General features: G+C 38.2%; 1 protein-coding gene across 4 annotated transcripts in view; it reads right to left on the bottom strand.

Moving 5' to 3' along the window:
- Positions 1-21,523, bottom strand: part of REV1 (REV1 DNA directed polymerase) — a 112,228-nt gene that overhangs the window by 74,392 nt on the left and 16,313 nt on the right. The window contains exon 2 of one of the 4 annotated variants that reach the window (XM_036880056.2): positions 19,251-19,305. The exons of the other annotated variants lie outside the window; for them this stretch is intronic. The gene's annotated coding sequence lies outside the window, so the exon portion shown is untranslated. The remainder of the gene's footprint in view (positions 1-19,250; positions 19,306-21,523) is intronic. 4 annotated transcript variants of the gene reach the window in all.

The raw sequence follows: 21,523 nt of genomic DNA, 5'->3' as shown, positions 1-21,523 counted from the left end.
GGGAATTTTTTCTAAATCATATCACTCTCCTGGCTTCACAAGTGAAATTTGCTCCTAAAAACATCCTCCTGCAGTTAACTATCAGGTTTAAATTATAACAATTTAAATTTTAACAGGAAAAACTTTTATGCATTCCTGAGCACCAACCCTAACACTCAAATCCAACTAACAAGGCCACACCTATCTACATTAAATAGTGTTAACAGAACCTAAGAAAAACATTTTCCTTCACGAATTGCCTGATAATATGGCTTTTAAACTCTCTTTGCTATTATATACTGGACACTTAAGAGTGCACTTAAGTACAATTCATCTATTATGCAAAAGCCCTAAAGGAAGTCAATTAATACAATACATCTAGGGGATATGATACAGAACGTTTCACTGTAACAAACTAGGAAATCTGGCATTCGCCTTAAGGCTACACTTGACTGACTGACTACACTGTAAAACCACCAAAATGATCAAATGATGGCTCATCTCAAGTGTCAGCTAAATTAGTGGCTAGCCAGGTATAAAAAGATTCCTAGGCCAAAGCAGGCACCAGATGAAACTCCCTGTAAAGTCCAATTCGAATTCTAACCCAAATGGCTACATTTTGGGACATAATTGCATTATCCTTCACAAAATAAACATGATCTACATTTAGGCATTTTTCTTCTAACTATCTAGGTTAATTATCAAATGGTTACCACATGTCACTAGAGAAGCCCTATACATTATCTGAGTTGAATCAGCTTTAATATGTTTGTAAGAATTTCTTATTAACACCTTAAAACATGGTACTTAACACACATCATTTGATTTTCTTTCAAATATTTCTATTTTTGGTATATTATGGGATTTATACTGTTTCCTTGCTGACATTTACAATTGACCTTCAAACAACAGGTTTGAACTATGTGGGTCTACTTACACACAGATTTTTCTCAATACATTGGAAAACTTGAGATTTGAGACAATTTGAAAAAACATTTTTTTCCCTCTTATTTTAAGAACAGTATCTAATACATATAACATACAAAATATGTGCTAATTGCTTATTGGTAAGGCTTCCAGTCAACAGTAGGCTCTTAGTTAAGATTTTTGAGGGTGGGGTATATGCGGATTTTCATCAGCACCCCTAACCCAAGAGAAGTTCAAGGGTCAACTGTATATAAATTGTACAGTCACTTTTAAAAGGTACCTAAAGACGACAGAAATATTCTCAAAGAGATTAAATCCAACAGAGAGAAAAGAGGCATGCGCAAAGAACTGTGAGGCACTGTGATTAACCCTGTTTAGGTACTGGGGATGCTGGAGGAAAAGAAGCTTTTTGTTTTTAAGCTGGACAAAGGTAGGGACATGGCTACCCGATGTGTTAATCATGAGTCCCAGACTGCCATATTTGCTCTGCTAAGTACTGCCATTTTTAAGAGGATCACTTTGTCCAGTACCTCACAACTTCTCCCTTTATCTTAAAGGAGCCCAGGAAATGTGTTAACACAGTTTTGACTTTCAGATAAACTCTGAATGTATACATCTGCTCTTACAAGTAAAGAGTTTGGGAGTTTTGGCCATTGTACATTAAGGATGCATACTCTCAAATCTTAAATGCAAGAATTAATCTGCTAAATGAAGGTTAATTAAAGAATCAAGTATAGTTAAAAAGTTTAATTCCTTTGCTCATTTATTTAATTCATTTGCTCAACCACCTATTGGGTATCTACTGCAAAAGGCCACCATGAAAATCCTGATCAATGAAATGGGGGTAGACAAATATGAAATTGTAATAATTAAAAAAAAAAAAAAAAAAGATTTTAAAGGTTCTTCCCCAATTTCAAAGTAATAAAGCTATCCCAGAACAATGTCCAAAGCATGGCAACGTAAAAGAAATGAAGAACTGGAATTTATAATTTCATCAATTCTACTAATTTGACCTATGTATAGAAATCGCCTATTGTCCAGGAGTCAAATAATGAGATCAAAAAGAAGGGAAAAAGAGACAAGAAACATTTTTCATTTTATATAGTCAAATTCTACTTTTGAGAAAATCCCATTAATAAATAGTAAACTAGGGAACTTGGACCAACCTTCCTGCTGAGGAAAAAAGCTAGACAAAAATGTTTTTTTAAAAATTGCTTCAAAGAAGGTCTAGCAAATAACTAAAAATTGCTGGGCCAAGATTTACATGATGAGAAAGGAGATTCACCATCTCACCTCTCCTCAAACTGGGATAGCTTTCTCCTCCTAGATCATTTGGCAATTCTAGAAGAGTGGCTGAGAGACTGGGCAATGTTTTTGACAAAATGCTAAGGGAACAAAAGCTGGAGTTCAAGGGTCTCCCAAGGTATAAATCACCACACTTGGGATAAGGACCTTGAGAGGAAGAGTAAACTGGAGGTAGGAAGACCTAACTTTGCAGAAAATGTATCCTGTCTTAGATTATTTAAACCTCTGAAAATAAATTTTGGTGATCCTGGACTAATAGTGCCCCAAAGCATCTGGCAGAAGCAAATGTAATCCTCTATGGTGATGAGAACATCCTAAACTTCACATATTTCGACAAACAATTTTGCAAATACAATGTCGGACACACAAATAAAAATAACCAAGCACACAAAGAAGTAAGATAACATGAGTGAGAACAAACAGAAACAAAACAGACCTACAGAGACTCTAGATTAATTTAGCACAGATAATTATAGCATTTAAGAAACAGTTAGAGCTCAGGCATGGAGGGCACTAAACTACCTATAGAGCAGTATTAGGGACACTACCATGTGTGAAACACCATAGTCTACCAGCCATTATGGAGACAAATGAAACAGGCATTTTTGTATGAGTTCTAAAATTTTACAATCAAAAAAGAAACAAGCACCAATTAAGGAAATACTAGCCCTACAAATGAACTTAAAGGAAGATTTAGGCAGGAAAATTTTAGGTGTGTGTGTGTGTGGGGAACAAACCTTGGAACACAAAGCAAACTACACAACCCACATCTATAATCCTGGCAGAGAACAGTAACAAACCAACCAAGTATACAGCAAAGCTAAACTGTAAAGCCAAACAACACAGAGACTCAGGTGACAGGAAGCAAACAGGAATAAGGGTTATTGCACTTCTGTTGATATGTACATACAAGAATGTTCACACTTCCCTCATTTCAGTTAGACCCACATTCATCTTTGATACACCAAACATTACAGAATGAAAAGATGAATATACTACAAACATAAAATTGCAATTAGTTTTGTATATGATAGGTCATAAAAAAATTCTGTTGAATAAACAAAATGAACTTACATGTAAGAAATGAAACATGGGATTGGCTTAAATATGGTGTCATGAGAGGCAAGACAGAAACCTCTTCCCAAAACCACATATAATATGAAAATATAGCAAATACAACTAATTCTGAAAGGGCAAAATGGGAAAGAAGGCTGTGTAAGACTGCCTACATCTGGGTAAACCAAGCAGACCTCACGGAAAAGACTAAAGTACCAAAGCTGTGATCCAGGGGGACCCAAGCCCTTCCCCCACCCCAGTTCACTGGCAGGAAGAAGAGAAATGGACTGGGGAGGGAGTGGAGGCCTCGGACTGCTGAAAACCCAGCCCTGGAGATCTACTCTGTGAGCACAAACCTACATTACATGCTGCTCTGGACATTAGTGGGGTTCAACAGCTAAAGACAGGCGGAATACTCAGAGAGACTTGAGATTCCAACTGCTTGTGGGGAACTTGTACCCACAACCGGCTGCTCTGGGACAAAAGAAAGGTGGGCACTCTGCGAGACTTCCCAACAGCAAGAGAGGGTGGCTAAACAGGCAAGGATTGCAGAGCTTGCTGCTCAGGAAGGACAGGTGGACAAAATTGACCTGGCACACTCAGTCCAGCAGGTTGGGAACCTTCAGGAGCTTCAGGCGCCCCATCCCTCTGGCTGGCAACGCAGCTCTGAGGCCCCCCATTTCAATACACAGCCTGCCGCTCCTTCGTTCCAGCCGGCCCTGGCTTGCAAACATGCTGCCACCAACATTCTGCCAGGTTAGCCAGAGAGTGGCCCCGATTACAGCAGCTACAGGGAGCTTTACATAACATAGAGGCTCCTCCCTGCATGCTCAGACCAGTCGCCCTGGCAGTGGAGCCAGGCACTATGGGAAACAGGAAAGAGCCCTCTCCTCTGGGCAGGCACCGTACCCCTCGCCTTTGACCTCCACCATCGCTCCAACGGCTGAACAGCTCCAGAGAGTAGAGCCTCTGGGTACTAGAGGATACCACCTATACAAAGTTATTACTATAAATATGAAATGTCAAAAGAACCTGGTACAAACCAAAATGCCCAAACACCAGAAAGAGGGTGAAGTGAAACTGAACTCACCAATATTCCTGAAAAAGATTTCAAAATAAAAATCATACATGCTCATGGAGCTACAGAAAAATATTCAAGACCTCAGGGAGGAATTCAAGAATGAGACAGAAATTTTGAAAAATACAGTATCCAAAATGAAACATATAATGGAGGGACTTAAAAGCAGATTAGCTGAGGTAGAGGATACAGTAAAGGAAATAGAAATTGGAGAACAAAAACATAAAGAAGCTGAGGTACAGAGAGAAAAAAGGACCTCCAGCAATGAAAGAATATTAAGAGAACTGTGGGACCGATCCAAATGGAACAACATTAGCATTATAGGGGTACTAGAAGAAGGAGAGAGAGAAAAAGGGATAGAAGTCTTTCTTTGAGGAAATAATTGCCAAAAACTTCCCCAATATGGGGAAGGAAATAGTCTCTCAGGCCATGGAAGTACACAGATCTTCCAATACAATGGACCCAAGGAAGACAACACCAAGACATATAATAATTAAAATGGCAAAGATCAAGGAAAAGGACAGAGTATTAAAAGCAGCCAGAGAGAAGAAAAAGATCATCTACAAAGGAAAACCCATCAGGCTATCATCAGGTTTCTCAACAGAAATGCTACAGGCCAGAAAAGACTGGTATGATATATTCAATGCAATGAAACAGAAGGGCCTTGAAACAAGAATACTCTACACAGCAAGATTATCATTTAAATTTAAAGGAGGGATTAAACAATTTCCAGACATGCAAAAATTGAGAGAATTTACCTCCCACAAACCACCTCTACAGTGTATTTTGAAGGGAATGCTATAGATGGAAATGCTCCTAAGGCTAAATAGCTGTCACCAGAGAAAATAAAACCACAGCAAAGGAAGTAAATGAATTAATTACTAAGCAAATGCAAAATTATATCAACTACCCCAAAAGTCACTCAAGGGAAACACAACGAGTACAGAAGTTGATACCTAAAATGTAAGGAATGGAGGAGGAAGAAAAAGAAGGGAGGGAAAAAAACCCAAAAACCTTTAGCTGTGTTTAAATAGCTTACTAAGTGAGTTAAGTTAGACCATTAGATAGTAAAGAAGCTACGCTCGAACCTTTGGTGACCACGAACAAAACCCTGCAATGCAATAAGTATGTATCTATCAATAATCACCCTAATTGTAAATGGTCTGAATGCACCATTCAAAAGACGTAGAGTCACTGAATGGATAAAAAAAACATGACCCATCTATGTGCTGCCTACAAGAGATTCACTTTAAACCCAAAGACATATAGAGACTAAAAGTGAAGGAATGGAAAAAGATAGTTCATGCCACTAAAACAGAGAAAAAAGCAGGAGTTGCAGTCTTGTATCAGACAAAATAGACTTCAAAACAAAGAAACAACAGACATTACATAATGATAAAGGGGTCAGTCCAACAAGAGGATATAACGATTATAAATATTTATGCACCCAACACAGGAGCACCTACAACAAAATTAGAGGGGTAAAAAAGAATGCAATGGTTTCACTTCAGGAGACCTCAACATACCACTCACTCCAAAGGACAGATCAACCAGACAGAAAATAACTAAAGAGGCAGAGGCACTGAACAACACACTGTAACAGATGTACCTAACAGATATCTACAGAACACTCCACCCAAAAGCAGCAGGATACACATTCTTCTCAGGTGCACATGGAACATTCTCAAGAATACATCAAATACTAGGCCACAAACAGAGCCTTAGTAAATACAGAAAAATTGAAATTGTAATAACCAGCTTCTCAGACCACAAAGGTATGAAACGAGAAATAAATTTTGCAAAGAAAACAAAAAAGCCCACCAAAACATGGAGGCTTAACAACATGCTCCTAAATAATCAATGGATCAATAACCAAATAAAAACAGAGATCAAGCAATATATGGACACAAATGAAAAACAATAATTCAACACCGCACAATCTATGGGATGAAGTGAAGGCTGTGATAAGAGGGAAGTTTACTGCAATACAGGCTTACCTCAGGAAAGAACAATCCCATATGAACAGTCTAAACTCACAGTTAATGCAACTAGAAAAAGAAGAACAAATGAGGTCCAAAGTCAGTAAAAGGAGGGACATAATAAAGATCAGAGCATAAATAAATAAAATTGAGAAGAATAAAACAATAGAATCAATGAAAGCAGGAGCCAGTTCTTTGAGAAAGTAAACAAAACGAATAAACCTTAGCCAGACTTATTAACAAAAAAAGACAGTCTACACACATGAACAAAATCAGAAATGAGAGTGGAAAAATCACTAAAGAAACCACAACAAATACAAAGAATTCTTAAGAGAATACTATGAAAAATTATATGCTAACAAACTGGATAACGTAGAAGAAATGGACAACTTTCTAGAAACATACAAGCTTCCAAGGCTGACCCAGGAAGAAACAGAAAAATCTGAACAGACCAATTACCAGCAATGAAATTGAATTGGTAATAAAAAAAACTACCTAAGGAAAAAGCACCTGGTCCAGATAGCTTCACCGCAGAATTATATCAAACATTTTGTGAAGACCTAATACCCATCTTCCTTAAAGTTTTCCAAAAAGTAGAAGAGGAGGGAATACCAAACTCATTCTATTAGACCAGCATCACTCTAATACCAATACCAGGTAAAGACACGACAAAAAGAGAAAATTACAGACTAATATCCCTGATGAACACAGATGTAAAAATACTCAACAAAATATTGGCAAACCAAATTCAAAAATACATCAAAAAGATCATCCATCATGATCAAGTAGGATTTATTAGAAAAGCCATCAACATCATCCACCACATCAACAAAAAGGACAAAAACCACATGATCATCTCCATAGATGCTGAAAAAATTTGACAAAATTCAACATCCATTCATGATTAAAAACTCTCAACAAAGTGGGTATAGAGGGCAAGTACCTCAACATAATAAAGCCCATATATGACAAACCCACAGCCAACATCATGCTTAACAGAGAGAAGCTGAAAGCGTTTCCTCTAAGATCAGGAACAAGACAAGGATGCCCACTCTGCCCGCCTTTATTAAACATAGTACAGGAGGTCCTAGCCATGGCAATCAGACAACACAAAGAAATAAAAGGCATCTAGATTGGTAAGAAAGAAGTCAAATTGTCACTGCAGATGACATGATATTATACATAAAAAACCCTAAAGAACCCACTCCAAAACTACTAGAGTATCTAAATTCAGCAAAGTTGCAGGATACAAAATTATAATACACAGAAATCTGTTGCATTCCTATATACTAACAACGAACTAGCAGAAAGAGAAATGAGGAAAACAATTCATTCACAATTGCATCAAAAAGAATAAAATACCTAGGAATAAACCTAACCAAGGAAGTGAAACACCTATACCTTGAAAACTACAAGACACTCATAAGAGAAATTAAAGAAGATACCAATAAATGGAAACACATTCTGTACTCATGGATAGGAAGAATTAGTATTGTCAAAATGGCCATCCTGCCTAAAGCAATCTAGAGATTCAATGCAGTCCCTATCAAAATACCAACACCATTCTTCAAGTAACTGGAAAAAATAGTTGTAAATTTCATACAGAACCACAAAACACCCCAAATAGCCAAAGCAATCCAGAGAAGGAAGAATAAAGCTGGGGGTATCACACTTCCCGACTTCAAGCTCTACCACAAAGCCACAGTAATCAAGAGAATCTGGTACTGGCAAAGGAACAGACCCATGTATCAATGGAACAGAATAGAGAGCCCAGATATAAACCCAAGCATATATGATCAATTAATATACAATAAAGAAGCCATGGATACACAATGGGGAAATGACAGACTCTTCAACAACTGGTGCTGGCAAAACTGGACAGCCTCATGTAAGAGAATGAAAACTGGATTATTGTCTAACACCATACACAAAAGTAAACTCCAAATGGATCAAAGACCTGAATGTAAGTTATAAAACCATAAAATTCAGAAGAAACACAGGCAAAAATCCCTTGAATATAAACATGAGCAACTTTTTTCCGAACGCATCTCCTCAGGCAAGGGAACCAAAAGCAAAAGTGAACAAATGGGACTACCTCAAACTAAAAAACTTCTGTACAGCAAAGGATACCATCAGTAGAAAAAAAAGACATCCTACAGTATGGGTGAATATATTCATAAAAGGTATATCCGATAAGGGGTTAACATCCAAAATATGTAAAGAACTCTTACGCCTCAACACCCAAAAAGCAAATAACCCGATTAAAAATTGGTGGAGGACATGAACAGATACTTCTCTAAAGAAGAAATTCACATGGCCAACAGGCATAAGAAAAGATGCTCCACACTGCTAATAATCAGGGAAACGCAAATTAAAACCACTATGAGATATCACCTCATACCAGTTAGGATGGCCAACATCCAAAAGCCAAGGAAAAGCATTTGTTAATTCTGGTGAAGATGCAGAGAAAGGGGAACCGTTTTACACTGCTGGTGGTAATGTATATTCGTTCAACCATTGTGGAAAGCAATATGGACGTTCCTCAAAAAACTAAAAATAGGAAAATCAATTGACCCAGGAATTCCACTCGTAGGAATTAGCCCAAAGAAAACAAGATCCCTGATTCAAAAAGACATATGCGACGACTTCCCCAGCCTCCATTTCCGGAGACAAGGGAACCTCGCACAGGGGCATTCAAATAAACTGCCTGGCGCTTTGTTGCCTCTCTTCGCCTGCTTATTTCGGCTAAAATTTATCTTACATTTGGTGCCAAAATCCCGGGAAGGAGTGTTAGTGTGGGGCCCCAACTGGCCATCGGTGGCTCCGCCCCCTCATTCCCGGACCCAGGACCTCAGCCTGCTCTCCACTATGTGGACTATTTTCCGAAACTACTGTCAAAAGAAATAATGCAGATTGGATTAAAGATGGCAGCATGAGAGCAGAGACAGAGGCTTCCTCCTAAAACTGGATACAATTAGAAATTTTAATTGGTGCAACTAATCCTGAGAGAGCAACAGGAAAGAGGACAGTGCCAGACTGTATACACCTGGAGAAAAGAGCAGACCTCACCAAACGGGGTAACTTATCAGAGCTGTGGCTCCCAGGGACCTGAGCACTTCCCCCACCCCAGCTCACCCAGAGGAAGAGAAACAGAGCAAGGAGGGAGTGGAAGGCTTGGGGCTTCTGAATACCTAGCTCCAGAGATCGGTTCTGGGAGCACAAACCTAATTTCATTGTACTTTCATGAGACTCACATGACTACCAGGTTGGAAAGTTAATACAGGCAGAGTTCCTGGCGAGACTGGGATTCCAGCCGCTTGTAGAAAGCAGGGATCCATATCCGGCTGCTCTGGGACAAAAACTTATACATGTGTGACCGGCCCACTGGCTCAGGCAGTGGAGACAGGCACAGCAGCCGGGAGGCAGGGAACAGCTCTTTCCTCCTGGCAGGCACCAGGCCCACTCCCCTGCAAGCCCCTACATTGCTTCAGGGGCTGAGCAGCTCCAGAATAGAGCTTCTAGACACTAGAGGGCGCCATATTCAAACATGAAACGCCAAAGGAACCTTATCCAGAGTAAAATTCTTAATACAACTCCCGAGAAAGATTTAAATGATATGGACCTTGTGAATCTTCCTGAAAGGGAGTTCAAAATAAAAATCATCAACATTCTAATGGAGGTACAGAAAGACATCCGAGAACTCAGGAATTAATTCAGGTCGGAGATCCAATCGCTGAAGAGCACGATGGAGGGTATTAAAAGCAGGCTGGATACGGTGGAGGAGACAATAAAGGAAATAGAAACTAGAGAAGTGTAATACAAAGAAGCTGAGGCACAGACAGAAAAAAGGATCTCTAAAAATGAAAGAATATTGAGAGAACTGTGTGACCAATCCAAGCAGAACAATATTCTCATTATAGGGATACCAGAAGAAGAAGAGAGAGAGAAAGGGATAGAAAGTGTCTTTGAGGAGGTAGCTGCTGAAAACTTCCCCAATCTGGGGAAGGAGATAGTCTCTCAGGCCATGGAGATCCACAGATCTCCCATCACAAGGGACCCAAGGAAGACAACACCAAGACACATAGTAATTAAAATGGGAAAAATCAAGGATAAAGACAGACTGTTAAAAGCAGCCAGAGGCAGAAATAAGATCACATACAAAGGAAAGCCCAGGAGGCTAACATCAGACTTCTCAGCAGAAACCTTACAGGCCAGAAGGGAGTGGCATGATGTATTTAATGCCATGAAGCAGAAGGGCCTGGAACCAAGATTACTTTATCCGGCAAGATTATCATTTAAATTTGAAGGAGGGATTAAACAATTTCCAGATAAGCAAAGATGAGAGAGTTTACCTCCCACAAACCATCTCTGCAGTCTATTTTGGAGGGACTCCTATAGATGGAAGTGTTCCTACAGTTGGATAGCTGTCTGTCACCAGAGGTAGTAAAACCACAGTAGGGGGGGTGGAGCAGCTGATTGTGAGACAAATGCAAAATTAAATTGACTATCCCCAAAGTCAATCAAGGGATAGACAAAAAGTACAGAATGTGATACCTAATATACAAAGAATGAAGGAGGAAGAAAAAGGTGGAGAAATAGAAAAGAACCTTTAGATTGTGTTTGTAACAGCATACTAAGTGAGTTAAGTTGGACTCTTAGATAGTAAAGAAAGTAACCTGGAACCTTTGGTAACCACGATTCTAAAGCCTGCAATGGCAATAAGTACATACCTGTCAATAATCACCCTAAATGTAAGTGGACTGAATGCACCAATCAAAAGACACAGAGTAATAGAATGGATAAAAAAACAAGACCCATCTATATGCTGCTTACAAAAAACTCACCTCAAACCCAAAGACATGCACAGACTAAAAGTGAAGGGACGGAAAAAGATACTTCATGCAAACAATAGGGAGAAAAAAGCAGGTGTTGCAGTACTTGTATCAGAGAAAATAGACTTCAAAGAAAGTAACAAGAGATAAAGAAGGACATTACATAATGATAAAGGGCTCAGTCCAACAAGAAGATATAACCATTATAAATATATATGCACCCAACACAGGAGCACCAGCAAATGTGAAACAAATACTAACAGAACTAAAAGAGGAAATAGAATGCAATGCATTCATTTTAGGAGACTTCAACACACCATTCACTCCAAAGGACAGATCCACCAGACAGAAAACAAGTCAGGACACAGATGCACTGAACAACACACTAGAGCAGATGGACCTAATAGACATCTATAGAACTCTACACCCAAAAGCAACAGGATACACATTCTTCTCAAGTCCACATGGAACATTCTCCAGAATAGACCACGTACTAGGCCACAAAAAGAGCCTCAGTAAATTCCAAAAGATTGAAATCCTACCAACCAACTTTTCAGACCACAAAGGTATAAAACTAGAAATAAATTGTACAAAGAAAGCAAAAAGGCTCACAAACGCATGGAGGCTTAACAACACACTTCTAAATAGTCAATGGATCAACGACCAAATTAAAATGGAGATCCAGCAATATATGGAAATAAATGACAACAGCACAAAGCCCCAACTTCTGTGGGACGCAGCAAAATCAGTCTTAAGAGGAAAGTATATAGCAATCCAGGCATATTTAAAGAAGGAAGAACAAACCCAAATGAATAGTCTAACGTCACAATTATCAAAATTGGAAAAAGAAGAACAAATGAGGCCTAAAGTCAGCAGGAGGAGGGACATAATAAAGATCAGAGAAGAAATAAACAAAATTGAGAAGAATAAAACAATAGAAAAAAAAAATCAATGAAACCAAGAGCTGGTTCAATGAGAAAATAAACAAAATAGATAAGACTCTAGCCAGACTTATTAAGAGAAAAAGAGAATCAATGCACATCAACAGAAACAGAAACAAGAAAGGAAAAATCACGATGGACCCCACAGAAATACAAAGAATTATTAGAGAATACTATGAAAACCTATATGCTAACAAGCTGGAAAACCTAGGAGAAATGGACAACTTCCTAGAAAAATACAACCTTCCAAGATTGACCAAGGAAGAAACACAAAATCTAAACAAACCAATTACCAGCAAAGAAATTGAAGCGGTAATCAAAAAACTACCCAAGAACAAAACCCCCAGACCAGATGGATTTACCTCAGAATTTTATCAGACATACAGAGAAGACATAATACCCATTCTCCTTAAAGTTTTCCAAAAAATAGAAGAGGAGGGAGTACTCCCAAACTCATTCTATGAAGCCAACATCACCCTAATACCAAAACCAGGCAAAGACCCCACCAAATAAGAAAACTACAGACCAATATCCCTGATGAACGTAAATGCAAAAATACTCAACAAAATATTAGCAAACCGAATTCAAAAATACATCAAAAGGATCATACACCATGACCAAGTGGGATTCATCCCAGGGATGCAAGGATGGTACAACATTCGAAAATCCATCAACATCATCCACCACATCAACAAAAAGGACAAAAACCACATGATCATCTCCATAGATGCTGAAAAAGTGTTCGACAAAATTCAACATCCATTCATGATAAAAACTCTCAGCAAAATGGGCATAGAGGGCAAATACCTCAATATAATAAAGGCCATATATGATAAACCCACAGCTAACATCATACTGAACAGCGAGAGGCTGAAAGCTTTTCCTCTGAGATCGGGAACAAGACAGGGATGCCCACTCTCCCCACTGTTATTCAAGATAGTACTGGAGGTCCTAGCCATGGCAATCAGACAAAACAAAGAAATACAAGGAATCCAGATTGGTAAAGAAGTCAAACTGTCACTATTTGCAGATGACATGATATTGTACATAAAAAACCCTAAAGACTCCACTCCAAAACTACTAGAATTAATATCAGAATTCAGCAAAGTTGCAGGATACAAAATTAACACACAGAAATCTGTGGCTTTTCTATACACTAACAATGAACTAATAGAAAGAGAAATCAGGAAAACAATTCCATTCACAATAGCATGAAAAAGAATAAAATACCTAGGAATAAACCTAACCAAGGAACTGAAAGAACTATACCCTGAAAACTACAAGAAACTCTTAAGAGAAATTAAAGAGGACACTAACAAATGGAAACTCATCCCATGCTCCTGGTTAGGAAGAATTAATATCATCACAATGGCCATCCTGCCCAAAGCAATGTACAGATTCGATGCAATTCCTATCAAATTACCAACAGCATTCTTCAATGAACTGGAACAAATAGCTCAAAAATTCATATGGATCCACCAAAGACCCCAAATAGGCAAAGCAATCCTGAGAAGGAAGAATAAAGTGGGGGGGATCTCGCTCCCCAACTTTAAGCTCTACTACAAAGCCACAGAAATCAAGACAATTTGGTACTGGCACAAGAACAGAACCACAGACCAGTGGAACAGAATAGAGACTCCAAACATTAACCCAAACATATATGGCCAATTAATTTACGATAAAGGAGCCATGGACATACAATGGGGAAATGACAGTCTCTTCAACAGATGGTGCTGGCAAAACTGGACAGCTACATGTGAGAGAATGAAACTGGATCACTGTCTAACCCCATACACAAAAGTAAATTCAAAATGGATCAAAGATCTGAATGCAAGTCATGAAACCATAAAACTCTTAGAAAAAAACATAGGCAAAAATCTCATGGACATAAACATGAGTGACTTCTTCATGAACGTATCTCCCCGGGCAAGGGAAACAAAAGCAAAAATGAACAAGTGGGACTATATCAAGCTAAAAAGCTTCTGTACAGCAAAGGACACCATCAATAGAACAAAAAGGCATCCTACAGTATGGGAGAATATATTCATAAATGACAGATCCGATAAAGGATTGACATCCAAAAAATATAAAGAGCTCACCTCAACAAACAAAAAGCAAATAATTCAATTAAAAAATGGGCAGAGGAGTTGAATAGACAGTTCTCTAAAGAAGAAATTCAGATGGCCAACAGACACATGAAAAGATGCTCCACATCTCTTGTCATCAGACAAATGCAAATTAAAACAACAATGAGATATCACCTCACACCAGTAAAGGATTGCCATCATCAAAAAGACAACAACAAATGTTGGCGAAGTTGTGGAGAAAAGGGAACCCTCCTACACTGCTGGTGGGAATGTAAATTAGTTCAACCATTGTGGAAAGCAGTATGGAGGTTCCTCAAAATGCTCATAATAGAAATACCATTTGACCCAGGAATTCCACTTCTAGGAATTTAAGAATGCAGCACTCCAGTTTGAAAAAGACAGATGCACCCCTATGTTTATGGCTGCACTATTTACAACAGCCAAGATATGGAAGCAACCTAAATGTCCATCAGTAGATGAATGGATAAAGAAGATGTGGTACATATACACAATGCAATATTACTCAGCCATAAGAAAAAAACAGATCCTACCATTTACGATAACATGAATGGACCTAGAGGGTATTATGCTCAGTGAAATAAGCCAGGAGGAGAAAGACAAGTACCAAATGATTTCACTCATCTGTGGAGTATAAGAACAAAGGAAAACTGAAGGAACAAAACAGCAGCAGAATCACAGAACCCAAGAATGGACTAACAGTTACCAAAGGGAAAGGGACTGGAGAGGATGGGTGGTAACGGAGGGACAAGGGCGGGGAAAAAGAAAGGGGGCATTACGATTAGCATGTATAGTGGGGGGAGGCACGGGGAGAGCTGTGCAACACAGAGAAGACACGTAGTGATTTTATAGCATCTTATTACGCTGATGGACAGTGACTGTGAAGGGGTATGTGGGGGGGACTTGGTGAAGGGGGGAGCCTAGTAAACATAATGTTCTTCATGTAATTGTAGATTAATGATACCAAAAAAATAAAATAAAATAAAATAAAGAAATAATGCTAAAAAAAAAAAAAAGACATATGCACCCCTATGTTTCTTGCAGCACTATGTACAATAGCCAAGATATGAAAGCAACCTAAATGTCCATCAGTGGATGAATGGATAAAGAAGATGTGGTACATATACACAATGGAATATTATTCAGCCATAAGAAAGAAACAGATCCTACCATTTGCAACAACATAGATGGAGCTAGAGGGTGTTATGCTCAGTGAAATAAGCCAGGGAGAGAAAGACAAGTACCAAATGATTTCCCTCATTTGTGGAGTATAACAATGATGCAAAAGTGAAGAAACAAAACAGCAGCACTCAGACTCCAAAAGGGATTAGTGGGGAGGGTGGGTGGGGCAGGGCAGGGGAGGATGGGTGGGGGAGGGAGAATGGAATTCAAGGCCATTATGATTGGCACACATGGTATGTGGGGGGTTATAGGGAAGACAGTGTAGCACAGAAAAAACAAGTAGTGACTCTGTGACATCTTACTATGCTGATGGACAGTGACTGCAATGGAGTGGGGGGGGACTTGATAATATGGGTGACTGTAATAGCCATAATATTTTTCACATGAAACCTTTAAAAGAGTGTATATTAATGATACCTTAATAAAAGAAAAGAAAAGAAAAGAAATTAAGCATGGAGCAATAGTAGTATGTCCAAGTATAGTGTACCCCAGTATATTAGTATTTGAAACTGTACCTTGTGTATTTAGTTTAATCTTACCTACTTTTTATTTTTCTTATTTAACATCTTTCCAAAGATACAAATTGTGTGCTGTTCAGTAGACAGTAATATGATACACTCCCTCCCCAAGAAGTGGTACACAGGCAAGAGTGGCAAATAATAAGCACTTTTGATGCCAAGAACTACACAACAGGTGGACTAAGTTTAAGTCATTTAGAGGGTTCTAAAGACTATAACACTTCCTTGGCAGTGTGAAATCAGGAAGTAGCTAACATAATACCTTATTCTGAGAAACCGGGAGGCCGTCAAGTCAAGGCTTATGTTTCTGCTAACCACCTCAGATCTTCGAAAAAGAGGCTGTTTATGCCTCTGAAGCCATACCCAGGGGATAAGTTCTCCATTCTAAAGGACTGATTTGCTTCTTAAACAGGACTTTCCCTAGAATGAAGGAAAGCAGTAAATCAAGATATCAGAGCCCGGCATAAATACTCCTCAAAAGTAATACCCCATTCTCTGTGCTCATTTTCTCTGTTCCAAACAACCTTCTGAATTACAACATGTCTTAGTGACTAACCCTACCCATTAAGAAGAGAATGCCCTTTTATCCACGAGCCATCCAATTATCAAGCCAGACTTGTAAATAAAAATCATCTTCTAGTTTTTAGATAAACTCTTGCAGATCAGATTCCCAATCTACTTCCATAGTACGTGATAAGTTAGAGGAAAGTGGTAATTGTTTCTGAAAGTGTAATGCACAATCTGGGAAAACCTACCAAATTCTCTATCCAGCAACATTAATGTAGAAGCCAATAGCTGGGTTTCTAAATATTGGTTAAAAAAAGCATAAAGACGGAATTCATGTATACAAAACTACCCTTTCTCTCTAGCATTTAGGGTACGCCCTCAATAAACATTAGCTGTTATACTAATCTACCCTGTCAGACCATTGAGTGAAAAATCAAATGAGACCACATATGTGGAACCTCTGAAGATTATAAAGTATGCAACATTGTTTTAATTAAACAAGCTATCCATGGTATACAACATAATGGAAAGAGAGATTTAGTAGTACAAGATCTGGACTCTAATCCCAGTCCTAGCACTGCTCACTATGTGATTTGGGGTGAATCCAACAGCACTAAGCCTCACCATACCTTCATCTATAAAACAAAGTTTGACTGGTTAATGCCCAGCAGAATCCCCATGGGGCCATGAACTGGACATAGGGTGGGTGTGGCAGGGAGGAAAGGTTTGGGGGTAAAAACAGCAAAAGAATTTCTACTCTCTAAAGACACTTAAATACTGGCAGCCCAGCTTTTATAAGTTATAGATTATTTGGGGTCTGAGTAAGATTGTTTTTGAAAAAAAAAGCTCAAACTGAGAAGACAAACTAAAAAGAAGTCTAAAGACTTTTGGCTCTGTTCTGTGTTCCCACATGTAACTCTTCAAAAGGGGCTGGAAATGCCCCAACCTTGAGAGATTCATAAACTAAAACTCACCCATTCAACCTCAAGTAATCAGATTATGTAAATCAACCAAATTAGAGGCTGGCTGTGCAGTCATGGCCAGCCCCCGTGTCAGCACATGACTGCAGCAGCAGGTGTGGCAGTGTAAGGCAAATGGAAGAGCAGCTGTACCTATTATGAGCCAAGGGAACCAGAATGCCTACAACGCAAAAGATTTCCTGCCTCTTCTGTTCTCTTAACAGGGATGTTCAAAACTCTATAAGAGTCTCATGAAGAACCTGCTTATTAGAAATATATCAAAATTACCTCTGCATACTTTCCCTTTAACTTTATTTCATCTCTGGCTAGAGCACAGTATTCAGCTCACTCTGGACTTCTAATGAGTGTCTTCAGAGGCTAGTCAAATTTCACTTCATTCTGTCCACTATGATTATTGGTGGATTTTAACATCTACCTATGGAATATGTTAAGGCCCAGAAGCAGTCATTTTCATATAAATAGGAAATCCCCTGAAGAATTACTGTTTTAAGTTTCTAAACAGTTCATACATCAGGAAAATTCCTACTGCATATCCAGACAATGCCCAAATACATTATTCATCATCATTCATCTTAATATTACATATTTTAACTCTAAAGGATATTGACTATCAAGTAATGAGTGGCTTTTATTCAGTCTCATGACTATTGGTCTATCTTCAATTACAAGTTACTTAAATAGTTGCTGAATGAACTTGAATATATAAATGAATGTCCAGATTGCAGTAGTGCAACAATTCGTGAATATGACACAATACAAAGAAGGCAGCTTGTGGCTACCCGGGCCATCAGGAGACAAGATTAGAATAAAACAAGTTTACCAGTGCCTCCCTACCACATCACTATTGAACACCTCTTTCTCTCTTCAGGGCCTCTTTCTTTACCTTAGCTGTCAATTCTCTTCTAACATTTAAGGAACTGGTTAAGAACCCAGCTTAAGGTATTACCCATCCCAGGAACACGTGTATTTAAAAGGCCTTATCGATGACCATTTAAATGAAGTAAAGCAGTCTTTCTGACAAATGAAGATGGGAAAACTAGATATCTTCATGCAAAAGAATTAAGTTGGACCCTTATGTTACAGAAAAATCAACTCAAAATGGATCAAAGACCAAAAAATAAGAAAATTCTTATAAGAAAACATAGGAGAAAAGCTTCATGACATTGGATCTGGCAATAATTTCCTGGATATGACATGAAAAGCACAGGCAAAAAAAGAACAAAGAAATTGAACTATATAAAAATCTAAAGCTATGCAACAAAAGGACATAGTGAACTGAGTAAAAAGGCAACCCACCGAATGGGAGAATAATCTTTAAAAATCATCTATCTGATAAGGGATTAATATCCAGAATACATAAAGAACTCCAAAAACTAAACAATAAAAACAAACTGATGAAAAAATGGACCGAAGATTTAATTATACATTTCTCTAAAGAAAATATACAAATAGCCAATAAGCACATGAAAAGATGCTAAATATCACTACTCATTAGAGAAATGCAAATTAAATCTACAATGACATACTTACCTCATAACCCATTAGGATGTCTACCCAAAAAAAAAAACCTGGAAAGTAAGTGTTGGCAAAGATGTGAGGAAGTTGGAAAACCTACACACTGCTGATAGGAATGTAAAATGATGCAGCCGTTATGCACAACAACCCAAAGGTTGGATGATCCAAGTGTTCATTAATGGATGAATGGATAAACAAAGTACGCTATATAAATACAATGGAATACTATTCAGCCTTAAAAAGGAAATCCTGACAAATACTGCAACATGGGATGAACCTTGAGGACATTATGCTAAGTGAAATAAAGTCAGTGACAAAAACATAAACACTGCATGATTCCACTTACATGAGATATCCAGAGCAGTCAATTTCTTAGAAAGTAGAATGGCAGTTGCCTGGGGCTGAAGAGAGAGGGTTGGGGTGCCACTTATTAATGGGTACATGGTTTAGTTACCCAAGGTTTGAAAAGCATTCTGGAGCTGGATGGTAGTGATGGTTACACAACCATGTACATGTACTTAATGTCACTTAACTGTACACTTAAAAATGATTAGGATGGTAAATTTTATGTTACATATACTTTACCAGAATTAAAGATTTTTTAATAAAATAAAATTTTAGAAATAAGCAAAGAAAGTTTAAAAACAAAAAATAAGGACTTCTGACACTGGAAACACTTCACAGATATCTGGGACCAGGGAGACTAGCAGGCTACAGGGAACGGGACAATTGGGCGTTCAATTGAAGTGCAAAGCCAGGAAAAGGTCTATTTCTCCAAGTAGTCTGGATAACAGTATCTGGGACTTTTTTTCTTGGAGAGGACAGCAGAAGGCATTTGCAGAACTAATTTATTAAGACCAAGTATTGCCCTTATAAGTGAAGTGCTAGCACAGTCACTAATGAGGTTTGACAATGCCTGCTCCAAGGAGCTCTTATTTGTCCTTAAATGGAAAACACTTTGTTTTGACAGATAAAACAGCTTCTTATGCAACACTTAGAAAAATACAGCTGTTTATTTTGTTTTGATTCAGCCATAGAGATCATTCCTGTGCAAGGCTCTCCCAGCCTTCCCAGAACTGAAAAGGAGTTAGATAGGGCCTTGTTCTGGATAGGAAGCTTAAGGAAATACAATCTTCCATGCAGGCCACTAAAACTTCTTCCATTTCAGCAGTAAGACCACTTCACTTTTTTATCATTCATGTGTTCACCGGAGTACCACTTTTAATTTCCTTCAAGTAATTTCCCTTACATTCACAACTTGGCTAACTGGGCAGCCTATGTTGGCTTTCGACATGCCTTCTCACTAAGCTTAAGATTTAAAGTGAGAGACACAAGACTCTTCCTTTCTGAGCAGTAGGTCTCAGCTGTGGGCTTCAATATGAGACCATTATACCATTATTAACTGGCCCAATTTCAATGTCTCTGTGTCTCAGGGAACAGGGAGACTCAAGAAGAGGAAGAGAGACAGGAAAAGCAGGCTGGTAGAGCAGTCAGAACATACCACCATTATTTATCAAGTTCACCATCTTACCTGGGTGCAATTTGTGGCAAACCAAAACAATTACAATAGTAACACCAGAGGTCATGGATCACAGATCACCAAAGCAAATACAATGAAATGTTTGAAATATTGCAAGAATTATGAAATTGCAACACAAAGACATGAAGTGAGCAAATGCTATTGGAAAAAATGGACAGACTTGCTTGATGCCAGGTTGCCACAAACCTTCAATTTGTGAAAAATGAAATAAAGCCAAGCACAACAAAACAAGGTATGTTTTTACTTGCTTTTAGGGTCGCTATGCCAAGCTGACAGTTCACATCCTAAGAACATTACAGTGTGTATTTCATGTATTTAAAATAACTGAAAAATATATAAAAATAAAATGTCAAGATATTTGCACCAGCTAATACTCCTAACCTAAAGGAATTCTTATTTAAAACATTTTTACCTGGTTTCTTCACCTTCAATATTTTGAAACGTTTTCCTATTACCAATTTTTTTCTGCTGCCATGGAACAATTCCCGCATTGTATGAGATACCATCTTGATCAACACCAAATAAACACAGAATTCAAAGAACTTTAATCCACCAAATAAAAGTGGCAGCAATATATACAGCACTCTCCAAACAACAAATTATAGGCTTGGGTATGTACGCCTCTGCTAGAAGTGAGTCTGATCTTGCCATCTTTTCTTGAGGCATTCTCCATTATCCTCCCAATCTGTGATGTGTGTTTTATACACTGCTTTGTCATGCTGCCACTATTCAGTCTTGCTAGGTGATCCTTTTCAAAAATAGTTTTTCCTGCTCTATTTATAAAAGTACTACATGTTTATTGCAGAAAACTGAGAAAATACAGGAAACAGAAAAGGGAAGGGGGTAATTCTCACCTATATTCTCACCATCCTTAAAAAAATTCACCTGTTGACTGACATTTTATATTCCTTTCAGTATTCCTTACACTTTTAACATTTGAACTTAAATTTTTAAAATTTAAACACAATACTAGTAACATCTTGTATTTCCATAGTGCTTTCATTTTTCAAAGGGGGTCTTTACATCTTCTATTTATCTTTATAACACATCTATGGAACAGGAAGGCCAAGTACTAGTCA

The sequence above is a fragment of the Manis pentadactyla genome, chromosome 2, assembly GCF_030020395.1.
Source record: "Manis pentadactyla isolate mManPen7 chromosome 2, mManPen7.hap1, whole genome shotgun sequence".
Lineage (NCBI taxonomy): Eukaryota > Metazoa > Chordata > Mammalia > Pholidota > Manidae > Manis > Manis pentadactyla.
This window is presented reverse-complemented; position numbering and strand designations above follow the sequence as displayed.